Source organism: Mustela nivalis (genome assembly GCF_964662115.1).
Source record: "Mustela nivalis genome assembly, chromosome: 5".
Lineage (NCBI taxonomy): Eukaryota > Metazoa > Chordata > Mammalia > Carnivora > Mustelidae > Mustela > Mustela nivalis.
The window spans coordinates 149,514,932-149,542,127 of NC_139024.1; the positions used below are offsets into that span (position 1 = coordinate 149,514,932).

General features: G+C 41.9%; 1 long non-coding RNA gene across 2 annotated transcripts in view; it reads right to left on the bottom strand.

Annotated features, from left to right (window-relative positions):
• Positions 1–27,196, bottom strand: part of LOC309865478 — a 162,231-nt gene that overhangs the window by 54,341 nt on the left and 80,694 nt on the right. Inside the window, exons 3-4 of one of the 2 annotated variants that reach the window (XR_014312126.1) lie at positions 6,878–7,043; positions 5,929–6,222 (exon numbers count right to left, since the gene is read on the bottom strand). The exons of the other annotated variant lie outside the window; for it this stretch is intronic. This is a non-coding gene — a long non-coding RNA (uncharacterized lncRNA). Of the gene's footprint in view, positions 1–5,928; positions 6,223–6,877; positions 7,044–27,196 lie in introns of those variants that run through there. 2 annotated transcript variants of the gene reach the window in all.

Genomic DNA, 27,196 nt, shown 5'->3' on the forward strand with positions numbered 1-27,196 from the left:
AAGAACATTTCAAGGGAACAGGAATCATTTGTTATTTCTCACCACAGGCATTGTGATAAATTCTTCTTTTAATTTGATACTTAGTAGAAGTCTATGAGATGGATATTTTTCCTGTTCCCCACCCCCATCCCCATGGAGAAAACCAAGACTTGGAAAGTGTAGGATTCTCATTCTGTAGGAAGTAGAGTCAGAATTTGAAACCAGATGTCTCTGACTGAAAAGCTCAAGTTTAATGGCTCTCCAGAGCAGCAAAGGCACAAAGGTGACTTATCAAGAACATGTCTGGGAACACTGGCAGCTCACCTTAACCAAAGGCAGCCAAGCACACAGAAGATGAGGCTGGAAGGTTGGGCATGAGAGAGGAAGCATGGAAGGAAATCCTTGGCTGTCTACTCAACGCCCAGTTTCTTCCCAAGGAGATAGCTTCCCGTCATCACCACCCCATGCAGGTGTATCTGACCATCCCCAGCAAAAAGGGCTTCCAGTTTCTAGAAGAACTTCAACTCCCTTGTCAGGAAATAGTTCAGGAACATAGACCATAACTGATCAGCACTCATCACTCCCCAGCCCACTGGGATGCTTTGAGGAATGGCAAGGGACACACCTCAGTGAGTGTGACTCAAGTGGACCAGTGAGAAGACAAGAGGTGGTTTCTGAGGTGATCTGATTTAAAAAAAAAAAAAAAAAAAGCCTACTGAAAGAAATGTCAATTCAAGAACTTCCACAGTCATTTTACCACCAGCCTGGGGGAGAACCCACAGGTGTCCGATCTGTTAAATAAACTACCTCACAGGGTTTTGGGAAGGAATATATATATATATACATATATATATGTATATATCTTAGCATCTGACACTCAATAAATTGTAGTTTTATAAGTTAAATCATAGTGAAACCTTTGTGTCTCTGATGAAGAATGAAAAGTTAGTTAGTTATATTTGACTTCCAGGGTTTTAATACTTACATTTAATACTTATTGTAATAAGTCATGTTTCAGGGTAGATTTGCTGTGTTTGCTTCTTATTTTATAATTTGTATTATTTTATTTGTATTATTTATAAGTAAATAATAGAAATGGCAAATTTACCGTTTCTCCAGATTTGAGGCAAGGAAGAGAAATCAGCTATGAAACTGATCACGGTATAAAAACTGACCAACCCTCAAACACTGGGATTGGTGTCCAGTTCAGGTTTCATACCTCCCAGCACCTCTGAACCAAAAGGAAAAGAGGACTTTCTCAGAATTCGGATTAAAATTGAATTTAGTCCTCAGCCCCTTTCTGATTCCAAAGATCTGCTTTTAGTCCCCGAAATCGCCGGGCTCTCAAGCGATCAGAGTAACCGAGGCTCATCTCTGGGGCTTCCCTGTGTTGTCAGCGGCACCCAAGAACAAGGCATTCGAGCCCAGAACGAGTCCAGCACAGACACTGAGAGAGCAGGAGGAACACGTCTCACAAACTTTAACAAAGGCAGCTCACATAGGTATGCTACGATTTGGCAAGTGAGTTTTTCCCCGTCACACAAAAAAGGGCAGATATTGGAGGGGCCGGGGGCAAACAGCAAATGTGTATTACTTTTCAGGCTGGCATGAATTTACTCACGGTTCATTATCTTGGCGCTGAAGACTGATTTATAACAATGAACTTCCATATTTTTCAAGTTTTGGGGATGGGAATAACAAGATAGTAAGAACAATAGTCTCATATTAAGAAAGTGTTTAATTTTTCTAGCATACTTTGAAATTGACTTTTTATACCCTTGGTAGTGGCAGGAGAAAGTTTAAAGGGAAAGATCATGATTTTTTATCATTAATGGCTAATACTGATAGTAATTGTTGTAAAACCTGGTGTTAAACATGTTTTTCACAAAACGTTTTTCATTTCATGTAGAGGAAAGGAGTGTGCCCATTGTTGCTATAGCCCAATTCAAGTCATGATAGAGAATAGGAAAGGGTGGCAGGTGTGGAGAGTCCAAAATGCAGGAAAGAAGTCAGAGATAGGGAAAGCAAGGAAAGACAGGTCACGGTCAGGCTGCAAGGCAGAAGCACAATTCTCAGGTGTGAGCCAGGCTTGCCCGGTCTCCATCTCGGCCCCAAAAGAGGGGCTGCCCATTCTCTAGTAATTTACACTATCTGAACTGATAAATCCTGATAAATTCAATACACTGAGCGGAGTGACTATTTTATTTAAAAATTTGTAATTACAGATACAGTCCCCGCCCCCCAAAGAAATCCCTGAACTCACCGCTGTAGTACCAAGCCACGTGAACCTTCAGGCAACTCTCAGCCTGTTCTTGTGTACCTGGCCATGAACTAGAACAGAAACAAAAAGCTTAGCAAAGGTTGCACCTGGTAGTCTGTGTTGAGAGCTGGAGCCTGTGTGGGATGACCACCAGCCCCTCTCGGTCCCTCCTGCCTGTCTTTAGAGTAATTATCTGCAAAGTGGGATCGTGTGCCCACTGGCTTGCTTATTCAATACATCTACACATGCAGATTCTCTGATTCTGACGGGCTGGGCATGGCACTTCCTTACCTTGTACTTTCGACAAGCACTTCAATTAATATGTGGACTTTTCTCAGATTCCTCCTCCTTCCACCAAACAGCCTTTCCCGAATTTGCTCTCAGGTGGCTGCCTGTTGATCAGGTGGCTGCCCCTCGATCTTCGCAGAAGTGTTAAAAATTTAACCATGGTGTTGACAGATACTATTTAAAGGAGTAACGCCTCCCGTAGGCTTTGCATTTTTCTTCCAGGGTGTTTCCATGTTCTAAGGGGTCTCCCAGAGGGTCAAATATCTTTTCTGATGAGGAGATTCGTAATACTAAAAAGAGATAGGTTGTCCACATGTGGCAAGCGAATGCGCAAATAATAAGTATAAAATACTAATTACAACCAAGAATTATAGAACACCAACTTACTCTGGGTCATGGCCATCGTCAGCAATATTGCTTATTATTGTTCTTATTATAAACCATAGGAGACGTTCTATCCCCTTTTTAATGAAGAAAGAAACTGAAGATTGAAGGGGTAAAATGCCTTGTTCCAAGACCACACATTTAGCTGATGCCTACATCAGAATTTTAATTTTACGTGGTTTTGCCCGTCCAGTTCAGTCTCTTTCTAGTAGACCCTACTTCCTTCTGAAAAACAGCCTTCCACAAAGTACACAGTAGACACCATCCTTAGAGAATTCCCATGACATCCATTTGGCTAAAGTTGCTGAGAACCCTAATTATATTTATGAACGATTAAAACATTTTGCATGTTTCCAGACATTTTTTTTAATCAGGTTTAGTGCTGCTGGGTTGAAAATGTGTCATTTTCATTAGTGCCCAGATTCTGGCTGCACCCAACTCTTTCCTGTTTGCTACTTCTGTCTCATTTCTATCACCTTTCAAAGAGCTGCCGGGCTGAAATTTATTATTTTTTTAGGTTGCTTTTCATTTGCTACAAATTAACTCCAAAGAAAGGTTAGGGATTTTCAGAAGTGTGTAAGAAGCATGGGGATTTATTTGTATCATTCTTACTTATTGACAGGAGAATAAATTCCCAGGGTTTATTAACTTGTTCTGTTGGGCTGACATTTAGCTGAAAGCGCTCACGTCTCTGATTCTCAAGGAGACAAGCCCTTCCGCACCTTTATCTCTCAGGTAGACTCCGAGACGGCCTCCTGCATGCGGAGTCTAAACGCATTTGCCCAGCGACTTTGGGCTTCGTTTGTTTTATTTTGTTTTTCTCCAGCAAGGACACGAAGCCAGAACTCTGCGGCTAAGCCGGCATGTTTGGGGATCTGAGATAGCGATGGTTTAAAGTGAACCTAACTTTTCCTCGAAGACATGACTAGAAGAATTTGGAAGCCTTTTCAACTGGCAGGCACGGTATAGGCCCTACGTGGAGAGAGCCCCCCCCCGCCCCCGCTTTGGGTTGTGTGAGGGAGATGAATGGAGAATATAAACCACACGTGACACTCCTTGGTGCATTCAGTGAGTTTGCAGATTCCAGGCGCGCTCCCCTGAGAGAGAGTCCTCTTCACCCCCCACTTGCCTCCAGAGGGAAGAGGAGCGTTGAACATTTTCCAGTCTGTCTCAGGCCCCTTTGGGCAGGATGGTGTGGAAGGTTAGAAGAAGCAGCCATGGGTTCCTCCCTCTTTTTCTTTGCCCCAAGCATGTTCTTGGACGTGGGCTTCAAGTGCTCCCCATCTCCAGCGGGAGATAATCTGCTGTGTGACCTGTTCCGCTTGTGACCTGGTCTCTGGGCAGAGGGACCACCCTTTCCTCTCTTTGTCTCTCCAGTCCGGGTGGGAGTGGCTCCCTGCTGTTGAAAGCACGTGGGTCAACCCACTGTCCCTCCTTTGGCTTTTCAGCTACTCCACACCTTTATCACCAGTTCCCTGAGGGTAAATAGTTGAACTGGTTTCACATTTCTTTTTTTTTAAAGATTTTATTTATTTATTTGACAAAGAGAGAGAGAGAGAGAGAGAGAGATCACAAGTAGGCAGAGAGGCAGACAGAGAGAGAGAAGGAGGAGGAAGCAGGCTCCCTGCCGAGCAGAGACCCCAATGCGGGGCTCGATCCCAGGACCCTGAGATCATGACCTGAGCTGAAGGCAGAGGTTTAACCCACTGAGTCACCCAGGCACCGCTGGTTTCATATTTCTGATTAAATCCTGACGTGTCTACCTCTGTGCGTGTAATATTTAGTGCCTTGCGACAGTGATAAGCCAGAAGAGATTTGGGAACAACCCAACTATTGCCATGATGTGGAGCTACAATTAACGATTGGGTATTTGCTATGATGTATTTTTGAGTGAGTAGAAGAAACATATTTTGCTGAAAGGATTTGTAGTTTGCCATTTTAACCATACAGTAACCTTTTCTGTTTCTATGTAAAGGAATTCTTTTGGAAGAAAATAACACACCAGGTTTTGTTTCTGTTTTTAGTTCTTGTTTGTTTGTTTTTGAATAGTTTTCAAAGTTACTAAAACATCTATTGCAAGAATTCTATTCCAGGTACATTTCAAATAATAATTTTCTATGCAAATCTCTTCAATGTCTAAGCCAGCACACATAAAAACCCCATAGCAAATGTTCTCAGAGCATCAACTTTATATGACCTAATTTATAAAAACCTCTTTACTTACATTGAAAAAATTAATAGTATGTTTTGTGTGTTTGTACAGCGTGCAAAAGACTCAAAATTCCTTTTACCGTATGAGAGTGACCCTAGGAAAGCCAACTGGACTCCCATAGGTTGGCTGGGCACTCCCTGGTCAGTCATTCAGCCAGGGGTGCTGTTGGGGGAGAAAGCATTCCTAGCTCTGGTCCTCACTGTTACATAGACAGAGCTGTTTTTCTATAAACCATTTCCTTTTATTCCTATCTGCATAACTAAAGTATATTTTTAGCTTCTACTGCACATGGATGAGGTCGTGTGTCTGAGTTCTGGCCAACAGAATGTGGAAGGAAGTCGTGTATGCCTCTTTCAGTCCTGACTCTTAGAAAGTTCCTGATAGGTTCCCCACTTGAACTGAACTTTCTTTCATTTGCTCAAGGGCAAATAATATAACGGAGGGATCTGAGCTGAGTCCCTGGGTGACTGTGTGGAGCAGAGTACCTCCGGTTTCCCGAAGGCTGAGGAGTACTGGACTGTGATGTGTGGGAAGATTTGCTTTCACTCGGATGAGTCCATGAGATGTCAAGATTAGAGTGGCAAGTGTTTTCCTTGATTAGAACACAGATAAATGAGGCACTGACAGAACGAAATTTCAGAGATATATTGCTAATCTGAGATCTAAAATTTTCCTTTTGGATTCTTTTCACCACCTCATCCATCTTTTCCTCTCCATTTCCTTCTTCTGATTTCCCTGTGTTCACTTTAATATGGAAAAAAGGCTCTATTGAAATATAAATGAAGCAGGGCATGCTGCCAAAGGCTTGTCTTATGGTGTGCCTTGAGGCTCTAACTTGTATTTTATTTTCCACAGCTAAAGAAAAAAAAAAAAACACTTTTTGTTGGTCTTTTGAGGGGTGAAACATCAGGAGCAAATAACAGGGATTTGCCCCACCTGCTTGCCAAGCTGGACAAAAGACTGGCTCTGGGTTTATTGCTGTTGGGCCTTTTTAAATGGGTCATCAGTCTCCTCTCTTCTTTGGCAAGAGGGAATGCAAGAAGGAGCTCTATATGAGGACCTTAAAAAAAAAAAAAGAAAAATCCAGGGTTGGCAGGACCTGAGGACAGAATAGGAAAAAGAAGTAAGTTGAGCACATCTGATGATCTTCTAAGGCCAGGGGCATGCTGAAGCCAACGGGCCTAAGGGAGTCTGCAGGGGGGTCTCCACATAAGTGCTTGGGACCAGCAGACGGACCACAGGACCAATCTCATGCTTATTCCCATGATTCCCTAATAGCTGATTAACCATCATATGGGGGTCCCAAGACCACTCCCCATACCTTAGCCTGAAACTAGCCCCAGAATGACAAAGACTTACTTTTCCAAACTCGGATCCAGGAGCAGCCACCTTCATCTTGAATTTTTGTAAGAACCTCAGGGAAAAAGCATAGGATCTGCTCTGTTTCAGACTATCCGTAGCGATGCCATGACTAGGAATCCCTGGGGACACTCAGCTGGGTCATACTGCCAGTGGTGAGCCCAACCTCCCAACCTGCACCTTGCTCCATCAGGAACTTTGAACAAACACGGTTTATTACAGTTCTTAGAGGCTACACAGCACATAGTAGCCAATGAGAGAGATAGTGGGGAGAGAGAGAGGGGATCTGGGGTTCCCCTATATTGGACTGAGGGCGGGGCCTAGGATATTACAGGTTTACTCCTTATTTGTGAATTTAAAACATAAAAGTGGGAATTAAGGCATGGGTCACTTACCCAGATTTATGTAGGACTTTCCAAAAGGGGGAACTTCACGGGTGGGCTCCCTGGCTCTTATCTAGTTGTCTAGCTGGTCATGTGTTTACTGGAGATGGATGTCCTTGAGATGGATGGCGGAGTGATCAAAAGCTTAATGTCAGGCACTTGCACTATGGACCTTTGTCTGATCAATGAAAAAGCTGCGAATCAGAGTGTGAGGTGGCTTCACCAATACCACATAGCAAGCCAAGTCTTTATCTGGAATTTACAATCAGGACATCTTTTATAATATGACTTATGTATTTGATGGAATGTTCTCATTTTCCAAAATACTACTTTTACCCCAGCAAAGGCAAGCGGAAGGAAATAGAGTTTCTCTCTTTCTTTTTTCTCTTTTCCTCTCCAGTATTTATATCATTGGCAAATATCCCCAGAAAGTTATCTTTGTGTCTATGGACTGTTTGCAACTCTCTGACAAGACCTGAACACAGTGTCCATTTTCCTTAACCTGGTCTAATAATTCAGACGGGGAACGATTCACTGCCACTGGGCATCACAGCTCTTCTGTCTCTGAAGAGAATGACTGCCCATCACAGTGACCTTCATCCAAATACACGATAGTAATTTTCTTTCAGTATAGTGAATTGTGACCAAGAAATAAATAATGTTTCAGTCATCTGAATAACAATTTGGCTAAAGGTAAGCATTTTATTCATTTGTCAAAAGCAAATATAAAGGCAAGTCTGTTACATGTAAGCTATTGAGTATAAAGAGTTGTAGAAATCAATGGTTTCGTTCATGATTATTGCAGGCTAGTTGAGTGCAACAGCCAAGAAAAAATTTTTCAGACTTGTATGATGCAACTCAGTAAGTTTATTTAAGTAGCATGGGGACAGGATCCATGGGCAGAAAGCACTGCTTTTTTGCTGGTGGTTATATGCTTAGTGGACAAGGGGACATGCATGGAGTATTAGGTCCTGAATGCCTTCTTCCAATTTCTACTCATAAAACCACTTCTGTAAGATTTCTCTGATGCTTATCGTTCAGTTCAATATTAATTATTGGTGAGATGTATAGGCAGTCATGAGACTCTTTAAGAATGTAGCAAGCAGGGCACCTCTGTGTGGCTCAGTCAGTTAGGCATCTGCCTTTGGCTCAGTCATGATCCCAGCGTCCTGGGATGGAGCCCCACATCGGGCCCCCTGCTCAAGGGGGAGCCTGCTTCTTCCTCTCTCCCCTGCTTGTGCATGCTCTCTCTCCCTCTCTCAAATAAATAAATAAAATCTTTAAAAGAATACAAACAAAACAGTATAGTAGGAAGAAACATCACTTTGGAGTCAACAATTGAGGAGTTAACGTGTGTGAGGAGTCAAACTGGAGAACCAGAATCTTCCACAGTGCTTGTTAAACCACAGTTTCCTGGGTCCCAATCCAGAGATCTTCCTTATGATGGCCAAGAAGCCCTCAAGATTCTACAGGGCAGGATTATGACTCTAACATTTAATGCCAGGCACCATATTGTATAGATTTCATTTCTCATGATTAGAACAAAATGTACTTAGTTAAGTGATGCTATATTCATACCTATTAAATCTCACATGTCTTTTGAACATGTAATACCAAATCACATTTTTTCTTTTCCCAACACCAGTTTTCCCACACTCCCCTTCTGAGGTCAGAACAGTGCTGGAACAACCACATCGCCCAGCAGTGATACACGACGCAGCTTCTGATATGAACCAGCCTGAGAACTCCTTGGTACATAATGTAGTTCTCCCCTTCCACCGTGTGCGTGATTTCCTTCGTCTTCTATTATGCTCTTTGGACCCCTAGTCATGCAAATAACACAAATGAACAGCTAGCACTGAGCGAACCAGATGGTCACATAACAGAGACGGCAGGGTGACGACAGAGGTAACAGCCTATAAAGTAGGTGAGTGCTACTGAAATTCTACTTTTTTCTATTAACACGAAGCGAAATGTTAATTATTTCTATTGGTGCGTACTTAATGGGGAGAATTAATCTCGGAGGCATGGTAAGAAATTTTCAACAAAAGTCCATGACTGTTTAATCCAGAATAGGAGGAGAATGACTGAAAGTATGCTGGAGAGCATGATGGGAACAGTGAAGAGGCTTCTGGACATCGCTTCCTTGACGCGTATGGCTAAAATTTGTAGGTGGTTGGGAAGTAGGTAAAGAAATAATATAGTCCCCCTTCTTTCTCAGTATTGAACCCTCATAAAACAAAAGATAGTGTTTTGGTTCCCAGATGCTGCTCTCTGAAATTCAAGATATTTGAAACGGATAGATCTGTTTGCTGATCTGTGAAGTCCGTGAATGGCAGTTGGGACTCAGGATGACGGTAATTCATCCACCCCCTCATTGATATAAAAATCAAAATTGGCCTGCTGCTTGGCTCTGTATCTTTTACAGAAGCATCTAGGGCCCAATTCTTTTGTAAATAGTTGCATAAAATAAAAAGGATACCATACTACACTGTGTATTGGTGCTTTGAACAGCAATGAGACATAGGAAATAAAAGCAGCCAAATAATACTTCTATAGCAAAATAAGCTTTTGGCCCCATGATAAGAAATCAAAAGAAAATGTTTTCAGTAAAATTCACTGAATAATAAACAAAAGCCATGAAAATAGAATAACAACAATAAGAAAAAAAGAGAGCAAGGACAAAATGCTTGATTCTATTACATAAATGTATTTTAATTATATATTTTCCTTATTATATAGTTAAGGCATGCTTATTTGTAGACAATTTGGAAAAGGGCCAAGAACATAAAGAGTAAAATAAAAGTTGTCCATTATTCTAAGGATAATCAGTATTAACATTTTGCTGTATTTTCTCCTGATCACTTTTTTATACATTAAACATATGTAGAGTTATATATGTAGACTTCAGATATCCTATATTTAAAATAGCCCATGTTCCTGTTCAAGAATGTAACATTATATATTTTTTTCCTGCAATACTCAAAGTTCTTTTCAAGCACTATCATTAGTCATACTATGACTGTGTGTCTAATTATTTCCTTATTGAAAGGCCTATATTACCAAATTTTGGTGCTGCCAATAATGATGTTCTACACTTATTTCCTATTATTGGATTCTTACTAAGGTTTTTGCCCTCTGATGAGGAGGACAGAAATGTAGGAAGCAATTAATCAGAGCCAGAGCTATATAGGACTCTCACTGACTTTATAAAGAATGGAGGAGTCAAGAATTCATTCATTCAAATACACACACACACACACACACACACACACACACACATTTGTAATAACTACTCTTTTTAAGGCATGGTTCTCCTGGGGATATGTCAGTAGACAAAATTCATAAACAACCCTGGCTTTGGGGAGCTGGGGTCCCAGGGTTCTCATTTATTAAGATGGAGGGGGAAAAAAGGATACAAACAGGGTTTTGTGAGCCTTCGGTGGGGGTAGGGGGTGGAAGCTGGTAGAGGTGTGTAAAATTCTGATTCAGGGATGTTGTGTCTGGGATGCCAGTGATTTATGCGAGTTGAGATTCACGGAAGGAAATGGGAAATGAGTCTGGGCTCTAGACATTGACTCTGGACTCATGGGCATACCGGTAGACTAACACCAGGAGCGTGGATGTAATCACCCAGAGAAGACTGCTGACTGAGAATTACTGACAGTGGAGGACTTGACACCAATGGAACACCATTTTCTTTCTTTCTTTTCTTTTCTTTTCTTTTCTTTTCTTTTCTTTTCTTTTCTTTTCTTTCTTTCTTTCTTTCTTTCTTTCTTTCTTTCTTTCTTTCTTTCTTTTCTTTCTTTCTTTCTTTCTTTCTTTCTTTCTTTCTTTCTTTCTTTCTTTCTTTCTTTCTTTCTTTCTTAAGATTTTATTTATTTATTCCACAGAGAGAGACAGAGAGAGAGATCACAAGTAGGCAGAAAGACAGGCAGAGAGAGAAGGGGAAGCAGGCTCCCCGCTGAGCAGAGAGCCTGATGTGGGGCTCGAACCCAGGACCCTGAGATCATGACCCAAGCCGAAGGCAGAAGCTTAACATACTGAGCCACCCAGGCACCCCTGTAATGCCATTTTCAAAAGAGGTATTTGCAAAAGAAGGAAACTCCTAAAATCTTGCAGTCATGGAGCTAGGCGGACTATCTTACCATAAAAAGGAAATAAACAATGCTAACCCTTCTAAGAAATCCATCAATATAAAGACTGACAAGTGCACATTGCGTTTGGAAACGTGAAGCTCTTTACCAACACAGATTAGAAATACAACCCACATGGAGACTACGCCTGTCTGGCCGCACCTTACAAGTATGTTTTGATTTGTTACTGTGCCATTCCTGAAATCATGAAGTCAGACATTACGCTCCGTAACCCTGAACATCATTTCTTCCATTGCTGCACCAAATGCTTCCAGTGTACAAAGCTACTTGACATTAAGCCTTTCAGTAAATAATACTCCTTTTCTTTCTATCCATTAGCCCTTTCCATCCCATAGCACACAGTCTCCCAAGAACCCTGGACGACTTTGACCTAGGAAAACAGGTATGCTTTGGAAACATCGATCCTGTGACAATATACCTCTATTTGTGAACCAATGGAAATGTTAGACTCAACATAAAAACATGGTGCCTTCTGTTCTTAAAAGATTTTTTTTTAAACAAGTGAGATGAGTTCTAGCAAATCTCCTTAATTACAAAACATACCAGGAAGCACACCTGTGGTTCCACAGTGGAAGGTATAACTGAAATTCCATTAAAAATTCTTAACCTTCCTGTGATATCCATTTTAAAAAGCACACCCACTTGCCTGAAATTGCCACTTATCCAATAAGTCTATTTGGAAATCTCCTAGACAGATAAGATCTGAATCTGTGGAAACCAGAATGCTCAGGCTGGATGGCTGCTGTCTTAGTTTGAGTTCCTCCCACATCTTGAGATAAAGATCATGTGTGAGTGGTTTATTTGGGTGTGACACTAGGAAACAACAGCTGGGGGAAATGGGTTGGTGGGGGAGATGAGACAGAAAGATAGCCACCCCCCCCCAAAAAAATGGTGAGTCATTAAACCAAATAACCCATTGAGTATCTGGAGCTTAGTCCTACTGGGGAAATGCAGGGTTCAGTGTAGATTATGGGACTCAACGTTATTGCCACTTCTCCCTTGCCCCCAGGAAGGAGCTGGAGTATTTATATTCATTAATAATCCTCAGTTGGCAGGGCCCTTTTGTGGTGGGCGGGGAGGGAGAAGGGGAGCAGAAGAAGAGGAGGGACAGGAAGGGCCTCAAGAAGCAGACATCATGCATTGCAAAAGGCCACCTTTGCTGCAGCCTCTCCAACGAGGCTCTGAGAGCTCTAATATTTTATCTCCAAGGTATAGGATTCTGTAAAATTGTATGGGCTCCTATTTTGGAAAAGGGTTTTGTTTAAAAAATGTTATTTGAATTTGAAAAGTTCTAGATGAATGATATTCAAATTGTTCCCAGTTATGTTAATCAGCAGACCCCTTTTCTGCTAAATTTCATTCAAATAAACCAATATGGGGACTGTTGGTTTTGTCTAATGATGTAACCCAGTAGAAAGAGATGGTTGCACATGTGCAGATGGTTAAATAAGACCTAACACGAGAGCTTGACCTTGTTCTCCTCATTTTGTTCTCCTTACTTGCCCCTTTAATCAACACAGGCTAGTTTTATTCTAGCATAAAAGCTAACCCCCAAATTCCAGTAACTTAACATATCAAAGGGTTACTTTTCATTCCCACCATGTCCATTACAGCACCACGAGAACCTCTGCCCCATAGAGTTATTTGAGGACCCAGGCTGACAAGGGGTCCATAATCCTATACTTGGCATCCTGTGCAAGAGGCAGCCTCTTCAATCCTAGTAGCCCAGGAAGACAGCATGAAGAACCACACAGGAGTCTCCTGGGTTTCAACTCCAGGGACACAAATGATTTTTGCCCACAAAGGCCTGAACCTTCAGGTGTAAGGAATGTGAGGGGAAGAGAGTATGCGATTATCATTAAGGTTTTGGCCACACCAACCAAATAGAAGACACCTTGACGATCATCCACACTCCAGAATTCTAGTGCTCCTGAGGGCATCCCCTAGGAACACTTGAGGGTAGAACGATCATTCCGCCTCCTGCCCATGTTAACCAGAAAAGCTTTGTCTCCGGTATTTTCTCTATACTGATGTTCCTTATAAGGTTTTGTTTGAAGAAAGAATACTGTAGCTTTAAAAAATATGGAATACAGCAAATGTCCAACTTTTTCATTTTTAAGATAAGTTGAGACCCAGTGATACAGAGTATTTAAGGTCAGGCAGCTGGTGAGAAGACCTTGAACCAGAACCTTGCTGAGACCCTGTCCACTTCGACGTTACGCGCCCCCCCCCCCCATTAGACTCCTCGTTGGGAAAACCACAAAGATGTTTGTCAGAGGTCACTGGAAAAACTTAAGCAAGAAATGATTTGAGAAAAGAAAAAAGAAATCAGAGAGAGAGGCAGATAGAGGGGGAAAGTTTTTGGCAAATCGAAAAAGGGATAAAGTGAGAGAGCCAGAGAGAGAGGTAGAGGAGGTGTGAAGGGGCTGAGAGCCCAAGTGAGAGCCACTCAGTCTAGACTCCAGATGTGAGTACATGGCTTCAGTGAGTTCCGTACTGGACTCTGCAAATGCTTCTGCCAGATGTCATGGCTGAGCTACAGATCCTTGGACGGGTGACAGAACTGGCTGTTGTTCTGTGCAGTGCTTTGCTTCTTCGGGTGTGACTGGTCAGTCTGCTGGCTGCTCTAAGGTTGTAACACCAGATGACGACTTTAATCCTGAAGTTAGCATCGTGGCTGACCTCAAAGAAGGAAAGCAGTGCACTGGGGCCCTCTGGAATGTCAAGGGGAGGTTAGTGGACTCGGACTGGCAGGTGTGGTTACCTTCCCAGATGGAGACCAAACTAACCCCATAAAAGGTAAGACTGTGGAGAGACACAGAGTACATAAAGCAGAAAGAAGCTATCGGCTTGCTGGCAGCAGCATCCTGGGTAAATTGCCTTATCTTTCTGGGACTCTGTTTCCTCTGAGGGATTTAATTAAATGGTCTCTAGTTTCCGTTTGAACGTTGACAATCCATAATCCTATGAAATGGCACTGAGAAGAAGGATAAACAAGAAAGCCATGTTCCTCCCGAGCTTATATCCTAGAATATCAAAAAGCAAAACACTCTGCTTTGTTAAATAAACAAGGTAGAAACTTGTATTTGCTCTCTTCAAGTGAGCAACTTGTACAGTCTGGTGATGAGTTTAACACAGGGGAACTAAGATGGAACAGCTCTAAGGACAAGAATAGTTCTAGAAAAGGGAAAATATTAAAGGGCCATCCCCATGCAACAGCTGAGAAGTCCACAGAACGTGTGTTTCTAATTCTCCCCGAACTGTTCCATTCTTTAAACCAATTATCTAATATCTGCTCTGTGCTGTGGCCTGGGAATGTGATGGCAAGGGAGATGGCTTGGTCTTCATCCTCGACAGGCCTGTGATACAGTGGTGGTCACAGGCTTAAGCAAAGGTACAATGCAGCGCACTAGGGACAACCAGAGGGAAAGAGAGAGAGAGGATGGGTGGGGAGAGGCATGCAGACCAGACTCGGAGATCAGAGGAGGAAGAGCATTTTCAGCGGAGTCCTGTCAGAAAGGTGAGAAAGAGTCAGAGAGTGAAGGACGGCTCTCGTCAACCACTTGAGGCCCGAGCAGGAAACGGAAAGTGATGCGTTATGACTCTGACATGGTCTTCCTGTGTGAACCTGACCATGCTGCTTAACCATTCTGAGCCTCAACTTTCTCATCTGAAAAATGGAACAGTAACGGGTTGCACAGAGGGTTGTTCCCAGCATTATATATCCATATATACACCATCTCATTGATAAATATACAGAGATCTCACCTATTAAGAGCCTACCACATAAGAGGTGCCCAAGAGAGGATAGCAAATCACAAATCACAGTATTCCAATGTGAGATTTGGAAAGGACAATATAGGAATCAAAATTTGCCCAAGTTTCTAAGTTTGGGGGGTTGGTTCAATGGTATGGCCATTCACCCATTTAAGGAATGTAAAAAGGCAGGTGGGAGAGGGGAGAGTAACAAGATCGTAGATTCAGTTCTGGACGTACTGAGCCAGTAGTATAACGTCCAGTGGGTGCCTGACTCATCTAAGTATATGAGGAGAAAGATCCGGGCTGAGCTGCATGTTCAACTTAATACGTGTATGATACAAAAATGATGCTTCCATTTCACGTTTCATTGTGTCATGCTGTCCCTCTGAAAACTCCTTTTCTTTGACCCATGTCGCAATCCCGCTCATTGCTGTCAACTCCTAAATGATTAGCTGATAAAGAACTGTATTTTAATAGCGAGAAACTGAAGACATTAGAAGAACTGAAATTCTTCCAGGACCCTAAGAAACAGAGCCCCCGTGGACAGGTTTTTGAAATCTGACAGTCACCGGAGGCTGAACTCTTCAGCCAAGACGGACAGGCTGCACAGACAGCCAGAGGCTCCAAAGCAGAGTTTTCTCAACTCCCGCATTATGTTCTGACAAGAAAACGGTGGTGGGTTAATAGGAGGCAGAGACATATTTGCTGAAGTGAATCCTTAAGATTTTCCTGACATTTCTTCCTACCCAATAAATCAAATTAGCTACAAAACATCATCCGTGTAGCAAATCTGCCTACCCCTTCTTTTCTGTTTTTCGGTTCAAATTAATATCAGATGAAATAATTAATGCCTTTCAGAGCATTTCCCAGATCAAAAACACACACAAATCACATGACAAAATTGGCATTTAAAGAAGGAAAAAAAAAAAACCCAACAACTTTATTTAACGTAAAACTTATTGAAAAATTCAAAGGCTGCCAACCGGGCAGGAAATGAAGGTGAACTCTCTGAGACGTCTCTCCGCTCATCAATAGGAGGGAACAGCAGGAGGCTTGGCCGCCCTTCCCTAGATGTTTCTAACGTGAAGTCCCTGTTTAGTGCGGCTCTAAACTGTCCCAGATAGTATCTCCTTCCCTCCCACTGATGAAATTCTATCAAGCCTCTACTCTAGAATTAAATTCTCGGTCTAGTAGGGCTCCTTTTCTGCTCTTTCCTGTGACCTCATACTTTGGACAGCGATGTCTGGTTTACAAGCCACTTTCATTTAGCCTCTGAGCTCTTTCGGGCTGGGTAAGCAGAGGCAGGAGGAAGCTCAGACCTCAGGTGGAGGTTTTTTGGATTTTGCTTTTCCTTCAAAGGGTATGGGGATGAAGGATGTGAGATCCTTGGGAGGGTATTTAATTAATAAGCGTTTATTAATCCTAAATCTGACATGTACCAGAACTCGAAGCCAATGCCCACTGCTCACAACATAACCCATATATTGAGGAGACAGCTGCTATTGTTGCTTTAAAAAATACAAGATTTTGTGCAGACCGTGTCTCCTGGCTCCATGTTTAATACCTGTTTGAAACTGGGCAAGTCCTTATCAGTACTTTGAAATTCACTTCTTCCCCCTAAAAAAGCGGTGAGTCATATTTTCTCTCTGGGTTCCCGTGTTATTTTATTCATGCCTCCCTCCACTTCAGAAATTCTCCCCTGTAATTGCAGTGATGGTTGACATGCTGCTTAGATAGTGGACTGTACCTGAACCAGCTCTGTATTCCCAGGATTTTAGAACACTGCATGTTGTAGATGCTCCGTGAGTTTTTATAAAAAGAATGAAAAATATCCCTGTGACACAAAATTGTCAAATATATTAAGAACACACATTATAGTTGCCTGAACTGAAATGTGCACCTGCCTTGCCCTTCAAACCCTCAGAAATACAGGCTAAAACAGAGTGGTGCCAAAAATAAAAGGAAGGAAATCCTCATTCTGTTAAAATAAATAAGGAATTTCTAGCTTGGCTAATACTAAGGAGGCCTCAGGGTCCCTGGATGAGAGAATACACCAAGCCGTTAGCTAAAAGGGTTATAATGCCCGTGATGGAGAATGGAGATGTGGCCTTTTAGGGAAACAAAACAAAACAAAACACTGGGAGAATTTACCATCCACTAACCCTTGCTGTAAAAGCTATAGAAGAAAGAGTTATCAGCCAGAGAGGAATCTGACCCAAAGGAAGAAGCGAAAGTTCAAGAATCAAGTCATTGGTGTAGGAAAGACATTAGGGTTCGAAGCCAATAGCTGAGAAAGAATTGAGACATCTTTGGTGCTAAAAGGACCCGAAGGCAGAAAGAGCTACACTGGGGTCATGGGGAGTGGCCCATTATATACTTTAAAGTTGGCAGGGGTTACCTTAAGTCTCTAAAGAATTTTGGAAGCAAGGTTTCCAGAACCTTGAGGGGGCTAGCCATTGTTGCAAAAAGATCATTCATCACCATCTAATAAAACCTTAGTCATGAGACCCTTCAGATGCGTATCGGTGGGGCATTGGCTTGGGGGATGACTGCCAACATGAATCTTGGGGTGGGATGGGTGGGTGGAGATAAAGAAGGAAGTTTCCAAAGGAGTTTTCTACATTGAAGTAGACTCACAGGATCTTGGGTTGGGTGTGTGGGGTCAGTCAGGCTAGGATTGCCTTTTGCCCTTGGCAAAGTATGAACATTGAGGCAGTTGAGTCCCTAGAGGAAGGTCACTCTGCCTGTTTCAGGGACTTGTCGAGGGGCTATAGCTAGTAAGGAAATTTAATAATTTTTCTTCTGCCTTTGTTTCCCACATCATTTTCTCAGAGCACTTTGAGCTGGAAACCAATGAGTAAACCTAAGGAAGCTTTGTTTCCAAACAACCAAAATAATTCAAATAAATGATTTTAGTGGGGTTTGTGAATAAGGTAAAACACACACACACACACACAAAAAAAAACCCACAATAAAACCCAAAATTACAGTAACAAAACAAAAAATGCAAACTTTAAAGATTTAATGTCCTTAGTTTTGTAGGACTATAGTGGCGAAATTGTTTTCACTCTTGGCATAGTTGAATTAAGAAAGCCATAAGAAAATAGAAAGAAAGTGAATAAATGTATAAATTCTAACCAGGTATAAAAAGAGGAAAAAAGGAAGAAAAGAAAGAATTAAGTTTTTATCAATTCAAGTAAGTCAGGATATGAGAAGACTATAGCAAAGAAAAAGCATAGTTGCAGAAAACAGAAGATTCCAAATATGTTAGTAATCTTAATAAAAGTAAATAGAATTAAATTGCTTCTTACTTTTTGGTCGGTGACCAAAATATAGAATTGAATCCAACTACATGCTATTTATGAGATACGTAGAATGTAAGCACACAAAAGGTTTGAAAGTTAAAGGATGAAAAATATATCTGAGAAAATATTATTAAAAATAAAGTTTGTCTAGCCACATCAATAGCAGATTAGAGAGAATTCCAGGTAAAACTGATTAAGGACAAAGAGAATTATTATAATGATGGAAAGAAATGTTTGCAAAGATCTACATAGCAATGCTAAATTCTGTTGGCATGGGATAGCTTAATTTTTGTTCCATAATTACACATTATATAAATATATAGACGGAACTGCAATGAAGAGCTGAAAAGTGAAAACTTAAAAATGAGGACCAAACTCACAAATAAAACTGTGAAATTCTTAGAAAAACATAAAAGAAATTCAGAACACATAAGATTTGGACCAAAAAAGTAACAAGCTAGATCTAATGGACATATACTGAGCTCTGGAGTCAACAATTAGAGACTACACAATCTTATCCACTACCTACTGACCTTTTTTTAATTGACTATCTACTAGGTCATAAACAAAATTATATATATATATATGACCATGCTTTCTGATTTTAAAGCAGTAAAATTGGAATTCAGTTATAAAAGATAGCCACAGAGTTACAAATTTGAAAATTTGGAAATTCATCTGTAAACAATCCTTGGGTCGAAGATGCAATAGTAGAACTTGCAAAGTATTTTGTACTAAACCATGAAATACCACGTGGCGGAACTTTGTGGTGTTGGTAAAATACTACTGACATGTAAATTTATGGCTGACCCGTATAGATTTATGTAAATGAGTCCCAGTGCCCTCTGGCTTCATGACGGCACCCCAGCAGGGAATCAGACTGACTTTGGAAATCCCTGTTAGGGGATTTGTTCTCCTGGCATTAATCCCAAAAGGTAGGCTGGCCTTGTCCCACAACGGTTTATGGCTCCTCTCAAAGGACAGGCCTCCATTTCGCTCTCTGGGCTTCTCGGGAGGAAGCACCCCCTCTCCTCCCCTCTCTGGGCCTGCAGTTAACTACCCAGCTGCTCTCAGCCCTGGGTTACTTTGCTGTCTCTTGCGGTTCCCTCTACCCACATCTTTGTAAACAGTCCTGTTGTAAATAAACCCTCCTCAAATTATACTGTTTGGAGAGTGCCATCTGTTTCCTGTTGGGACCACGACTGAATCAGTGATACAGATTTAATTTAAAAGACCTGACACTCTTAGAGAAAGAGAGGGAGTAGAGGAAGGGCAGAAATAGCATTGCTTTTCTAGTAGAACTATAATCCGGACGCTGGTGCTGGCTGGGTCTGGCAGAGGCACGGTTGCTGCCCTTTCTTTCCTGGGGCACAGTTATGGAATCTTCAGGAACTCCCCACCCCTGGAGATTTCCCCTGTGGCTTCCTTGGCCGGACATCTCTTTCGGGGGCCACAGTTTGGCCACTATTGACTCACCCCTCAAGGGCTGTGCTGCAGGCAGAGCAGGTGGGCAACACCCCGGTTCTTCACATGAATAGTAAAAATAGAGAGGAAATGTAGTTGGAGGGGGGAAAAGGGAGCATTTCAACTGACTGTAAGATTTTACTTCCAGAGTTTCAAAAAGCTCTTTATCACTGTTACAGAATATTAGCTTTCATATTCACATGTGTTGAATGCGGATGGGGAGTACAGTGATGTCGTGTCATTTTCTGTGTGCTTGAAAATATTTCTTTAAAGATTTTACTTACTTATTTTTGCAAGAGAGAGCGCATGAGCGCGTGAGTGATGGGGGTGGGAAGCAGGAGAAGCAGACTCCCTGCTGACTCAGTCCCAGGCCCCTGGGATCATGACTTGAGCCAAAGGCAGATGCTAAACTGAGCCACACCCAGGCACCCAGAAAATGAATATTTAGGAAAACAGCAATCTTTAAAAAGACTAAGCTGATGAGGTATATAAGAGTCTCTCGTGCAGAAACTGGCCCAGAAGGATTTAGGACATTACTGTGACATGCTGTCCCCACCCCAACCCACCCTCAAGGTCACCATCATGTGACTTCAGGTCGTAGTACCTTCTGTCGGCTGCATCCCAAAGATCCCACACCAGTCTGCCCAACAAGAGCTCTCTAGTTCTTTAGGTTGAGGTCATATTGGGAAGGGAGGAGAGGAAGATGAGAAAAGGTTATGGGATTTCCTACGGAGTTTGAGCCTCAGATTGGGGCACTCTCCAATCCCATAAGCAGGCCCCCTGCTGCGGCAGCTTCTTTTCTCTGATTTCTTTGCCTTTAATCGGATCATCTTCACCCCAGCAGCCACTGCTTCTCTTTGGGGAAACTTCAGCTCCTCTTTATTTCCTTATCTCTGCAAAACCACACTCCACTTCTCTGTAATTTAGGAAATCTGTGAGCAGTGGGAGGTATGAGGTTTGCCTTGTGGCCCCATAACAGGACATAGAAGGTTCATTGCAAATATTTGAAGGTTGAATAAAAGGCCCCTATCAGGATTTAGACAAGAGCCTGGTAGCACTTTGTATAATTAGCACCAAGATTCTTCTGCATTAAAGAGATTATCATGAACTTGAATCATTCCTTTATATTTGGCCTGTACTATCAGCAGACTCCCAAGATTTTCTCTTTAACTATCAGCCAGGATAGGTATATTTGTATGTATTTGTGTAAGATTATATGCCTTATAGAAGAATAGAATGTTCAAGCCCAGTCTTTCAATTTCAAGGTAAATAAGTTGAAGTCTTATAGTATGTTAGTGGCAGGCCAGATTCAAAGTCAGGTTATTCTCTGACGGTGGGCCCGGTACTTTTTCCAATTGTTGGATGAGATGTGCACCTATCTGTAAAAGCACACAAGGATTTTCTCAGTTAATAAGCATAATACTCTTTTAAATGAAATGTAAGAAATGGGAAACCACTGACCCAAGTTATACAAACATTTTTTTACTAACATACTACTTTATCAAAAATTGCAGAGGACCCATGACACACCACACATCGGTGGCCATATGGGTCACATGGTGCTTGGAAGAAGCCATGGTGCATTTGCCCAAGATACATGGGCTTAAATAACAGCTGTAGTTATTTTAGGGGCTTCCTATAAATTTAATACATTTATTTTTATGAACACATCATGATGTTCTCCCACTCTTTCGAAGAGCAATGTGGGTTCAACATCTTGGTGCTCTGATGAGCTCATTTTCTAATAGTAAATGTTTAAAGAATGATCACTGGCTTCTAAGGTCCTTCCTCTAAAATGGCCAAATACTTCCTTGCATCCAGGTTTGGGATTCTCTAGAAACCAGTCCTGTTTGGTTTCTCCTTTGTTACCAAGAGCATCAGAAGAAAGATGGTGCCCGACTGCCAGGTGCCGGTCATTACAGAGTGAAGCAGTGTTTTCAGTCAGCGACCATTCCTTCCTACTGAGGTACTGAAGTAAGGAGGAAAAACCAGTGTGTATCCTAGCAGGGGCTCCTGGACAAATCCGAGGCTAGCGATGGACAGATTTATGTATTAAGACAAGAGCAGCAGGAGAAACAGAAGCTAAAGAAGGAGGAAGATGGCAAATAAATAGGTCTTTCTTTTGCCTGTGCGAGGAAACTCACTCACCACTTGCCCTCAAAACTATCGCAGATCAAGTGGCTTCTATTTGGATAACACTTTTACTTTTCAAGGCACTTGCCAGGATATTATTGCCCTCTGGTCCTTTAGAAATCATATAGCATTGGCGAAGAAATTGAGGCTTGCCAAAGGCATGTAAGTCTCAAGGACAGAGCCAAAATCTAACTCAAAAGCTCATAGAACAAGACAGGTAGAAGGTGAGAAGTTCTAAAAAGAGGGGGAGTAAACAGGGAAACCACAGTCCTCCTACTCTTGGTAGAATACTCTTTGTGGGGAGCCATAATATCCCGGCTTTGGTCCAGGCTATGGCCTGAGGCAGATCTGAGGAACAGAAGCAGTTGATTTGGGAAAGCAATTCTGAAGATTTCATGTAAATTACTGAGATTCTAATGGTTACCTGAGGTAGTCATAACGACTCAAAGAATATTCCAGTGCATTGCCTGCATCGATTAACCAATGAGAGCTGCTTTTTTGAACTGGCTCTCGTGAAATGAACCTTTGCAGACCTTGGAGTTTCTCAACAGACTGACCAGTTTCGGGGATCTTTCTTGACTTCAAACCCCCAAAGTCAAGCCATACTCGAGCACATGCTGACTTTTCTCTATTCCTATTTCTGTATTTGCCATATCTCCCTTAGCCTTGGATCCTGGTCCCAGCTGTGATGATTAATACCCTGAGAGCCATGGCCAACAGACCAGTGAGCCATTTCCTGCCCCGACCGTGGACTTCAGAGCACCCGCCCTGCTCAGGAGCCTTTGGTGATGACGCTAATATACCCCTGGCCAGCCAGGCTCTGGATTAGGTACTTCTTACATTTAATCCTGTAATCTTGTATGAATTGCCTGTCAGTAATCTGTTTTGCATATGAGAAAAAAGAGGCTCGGATTGGCTGGTAACAGTCCTCTGTCACACAGGGAGGGCCGGTCCCACCGAGGGTCTGCCATCGCGGTTCGCTCACATAAACACGATTTCATCATAAAACAACCATCTCACACCCCCAGGTAACTAGTGCTTTAAGTTCTGGCAGAATTATAAGGTAGAGTTCTTCTGCATCCTCAAGTTAGCATGAGCAGACAATGACATTTGTAAGAAGGAATTAGTCCCAGAAGCCTCACCAGCAGCTCCTCCTTTCATTTTGGTACTGACTTCAACCTTCTTTTCCACCAAGTTCCTGGCTTCGCTGTCCTCTTACTCCCCTTGTTTTGTATTCAGACTCTGAGTCTGGACATTGGGGTTTTACTTTAGATAGAATCAATGTCTCTCTGCCTTGAGAAACTTTTGTGTTCCCCTGAATAGAATTTTACTAGGGCTTTTAAGATAACGTAACCCACACACTTTTGGGTGCTCTAAAGGCTTTTAAATATTTTACAATGTAATGAATATTGACCTACACCCCTGTCCCATGTAGAGTACCCAGGCCCCTCATCTATTTTTGCTGAGAATTTCTTGAGGTATGATATTTCTCCCGCTTACCTGTTCTGACTGTTCTCAGTCTCCACACTTGATTTCCTCAAGATGCTCTTCCTTTCAACTTTCTATCTTTTTATGGGAAAAAGTCATGATGCCTTCGATTTCCAGAGTAACACTGGACTAAAGATACATGTACAAGATAATACTGATGGCCCAAGGCTACATATTGCTATTACATTACTGAACAATCAAGAAGGCTACTTGTCCTTTATAATCCTTGGCCAATCTCACATTCATGTCTCTAGGAAGTTTTCTCTATTATCCTCATCCTCCTGGATTCGGTGTCCCACCATGATGCTGGGTTCTCTCTCGATTGGTCCCTGCTCTCTCCTCTCTCTTTTTCTGGTTGGTGACTTTCCCACAACCACAATGTCCCTGCTTATATTAACATAAACAGCGCTTGTGCTCTGTCCTTACAGAACCCAGAAATACTTTTCAACTATCATGATATTGTTTGTCCAATGATGTTAAATCATTAAGACATAAATATTTTTTTTAATAATTTTTTATTTTTTATAAACATATATTTTTATCCCCAGGGGTACAGGTCTGTGAATCACCAGGTTTACACACTTCACAGCACTCACCAAAGCACACACCCTCCCCAATGTCCATAATCCCACCCCCTTCTCCCAAACCCCCTCCCCCCAGCAACCCTCAGTTTGTTTTGTGAGATTAAGAGTCACTTATGGTTTGTCTCCCTCCCAATCCCATCTTGTTTCATTTATTCTTCTCCTACCCACTTAAGCCTCCATGTTGCATCACCACTTCCTCATATCAGGGAGATCATATGATAGTTGTCTTTCTCTGCTTGACTTATTTCGCTAAGCATGATACGCTCTAGTTCCATCCATGTTGTCGCAAATGGCAAGATTCCATTTCTTTTGATGGCTGCATAGTATTCCATTGTGTATATATACCACATCTTCTTGATCCATTCATCTGTTGATGGACATCTAGGTTCTTTCCATAGTTTGGCTATTGTGGACATTGCTGCTATAAACATTCGGGTGCATGTGCCCCTTTGGATCACTACATTTGTATCTTTAGGGTAAATACCCAGTAGTGCAATTGCTGGGTCATAGGGCAGTTCTATTTTCAACATTTTGAGGAACCTCCATGCTGTTTTCCAGAGTGGCTGCACCAGCTTGCATTCCCACCAACAGTGTAGGAGGGTTCCCCTTTCTCCGCATCCTCGCCAGCATCTTAAGACATAAATATTTAAATAGATACCACATTAATGTAAAATGAATTACCAAAGAGTTCAAAAATGATACGTGATGAATAATCAACTCTCCGATAAAGTGAATTCCCAAATGTAACATGTATGAGTTAACATTTTCTTAAAATCTTGCATAGGACTAGAGTACTACTTCCACTCAAATGACACTGAATAGAATCTGCTTATTCTTGCAAAGCTTAGGAGTATTTTATCATCATATAGTACTTCCTATTTATGTATATTGGGTTTTGCATTAGAAGAGCACAAAAAAGGGGCAGCTAGGTGGTTCAGTCAGTAAAGCGTCTGCCTTCAGCTCAGGTCATGATCACGGAGTCCCAGGATCGAGCCCCACATAGAGACCCACAACGGGCCCCTTGCTCAGTGGGGAGTCTGCTTCTCCCTCTCTGCCCCTCCCCCTGCTTATGCTCATTCCCTCTCTCTCACTCTCTCTCAAATAAATAAGTAAAATCTTTCTAAAAAGCACAAAAAAGTGTTAACTTAGAAATACATTTAGATGCTAAAACACTGATAGCGGAAAATGCAAAAAGCAACTGATCAATGTGTATGTTAAAATACGTGTGCCAGTGTCGTCCAAAGACAATCTGCATACAAATGGATAACCGCATCTCTAGATAGCTGGACAGACAGACAAAATGAAACAGGGGCACAAATGCTGCCTTAAACTAATTAGTGAGTCCATGGAGCAGCTGCCCTGGGCTTTCATCCTGGAGACTGACTTTAGAATTGCCGGAGAATATGGACACCACTGGGGAAGAGTGGTTGATTCTGCATAATGAATTCTCAGGCTGAGAAGTATGTGACAAAAACTTCTCCACACTGTACAACAAGGCCACCCGTGGGCTTCAGCAGACTTCACTCTATTTGAAGTTACTTTTGAAAAATAAAGCCCTGATACCACATTTGAAATGTAACAGGGCCAAGCTTTACATGGAGATATATATATATATTCTTTGCTCCATCCAAATGAAGCCCCTGCCCAGTTGTTTTAATGTCTCCATCTACATTTATTTTTATTATATTGTATTGCTTCAGGTCATTTCAAAATGTTTTTAATGCAATATATCTTCGAAAAAATAGTTCTGAATTCATAAGCAATCCCTATGGCATGTCCTTGGCATCGGCTGCAAAATTCCAGAGTACCTCATTTATTTGATTGATTGATTTTTCAATGTTTTAAAGGGTACCAAGCCCAACAGCATATAATTTTTCTCTTACTAAATGGAATATGAATGAATAAAAGATAATTGCATTTTTTTGTATTTAGCCTGTTGTCTTGTGGGTTTTTTTTTCTTCATTCCTGCAGTTCTGAAGTGAATGAGAAAGATTTTTTCTCTTTTTATAGCAATAACAGCTCCCCCTGCCATTCCTCAACAAGGTTCATAGGCAGGCCCAGGCCAGAATTCTCCTCTTATAGTACCTCAACCAAGATGCTGCAAGTGGCCCATGATGCCAGCAAACACAGCACACTAGGGAGGGCCTGGGACCTGGATGGACCTTTCCTGTTTGGTAGGAAGACACTTTTTTTCTAGTTGAAAGATTCAACTCCATTGTCTTAGAGCTTGCAGACCTAAGCACACTGAAAAGAGATTAAGTCTTATTTTCCCCAGGAAGCAGGTGGATACAGCCTATAACTTAGATAATGGCCTGTATGGCATGACCTTGAAGGAGTATAGCATGACTTTGAAGAAGGAACTCTTTTCTTACCTCCTCTTCTCACTTCCATCCAGCTTGAACTTGGTTAACATTATGGGGTTGGCCGAAAGAATTCCAATCCTTATCCTGCTGACCACAGCAGGAGCATCAGGTGGTTATGAAGGGGCCAGAATGCTGAAGGACAGGAGCGAGGATTGCTGTAAGCCCCTTTCACTAACACTCATGTCTCCACAGTCAGCTGCTAACCAAGCACAAAGGTGTCCCTTCCACAGCTCTGGAACTCCATTACCAAAGGAGAAAGTTGGACAAAGTTAAGTTGAATTTAAGAGCACTTTCTAGAGATGATAATGAACTCCGCTTGCATCTTTGAAAACTAGGAAGAACTTCAACCAATTATTTGACACTTTTATTGTGTTAGTCTGTGTTAGACGGGAATAATAATGGCAAGAGCGAAGTCATTCTCTCTGAAAATCCATTTCAGGTTTCATATATGATTAAAAGTACCCTCTTAAATCTGGTTTGTCACACAGGCAAAATCGACCCAAAATGTGAATTTGTCATTCCAAGAATAATACATTGGTTTGTTTTCATTTCTCTGAGCTTAATAGAAAAGCGCACTAGGGTGAGGTTAAGGGAAATGACCCTGTTACTTGCTTCTGCCATAGGCCTTTGTAAGGTTCCAGAAGGAAAACTAATTAATTATGGAGTACAGACTGAGCACCGACACTGTGCACCACTAGACCAGCAGTCTCCAACGTAATCTTCAGGGCTCTCAAGTTCTCTACAAGACTAATATTCAAGGCTCCGCACCTCCCATGGGATTCCTTATGCAGATGAACCAGTGACCTCCAGATGTGTGACAAGACTGTCTTTATGTGGCCTTCTCAAAGTACATGGCATCGCAACTCAGGGGAAATACAGCTGCCAGAGGGTTTAGCAGTGTAAGTTTTGCCCACACTGGAAGCTAGAAGCACTCTGTCAGTGGTCATGTCAGAACAGTAAAAACAGAGAATATCTGAGAAAGTGTCTGGCTCACGTGTTTATGTGGTGAGTTGGGCATAAGGTGCCGACAACCTCCTAGTTTAAGGAACTATTTGTAGTGTGCTCATTGTCCCCAGAC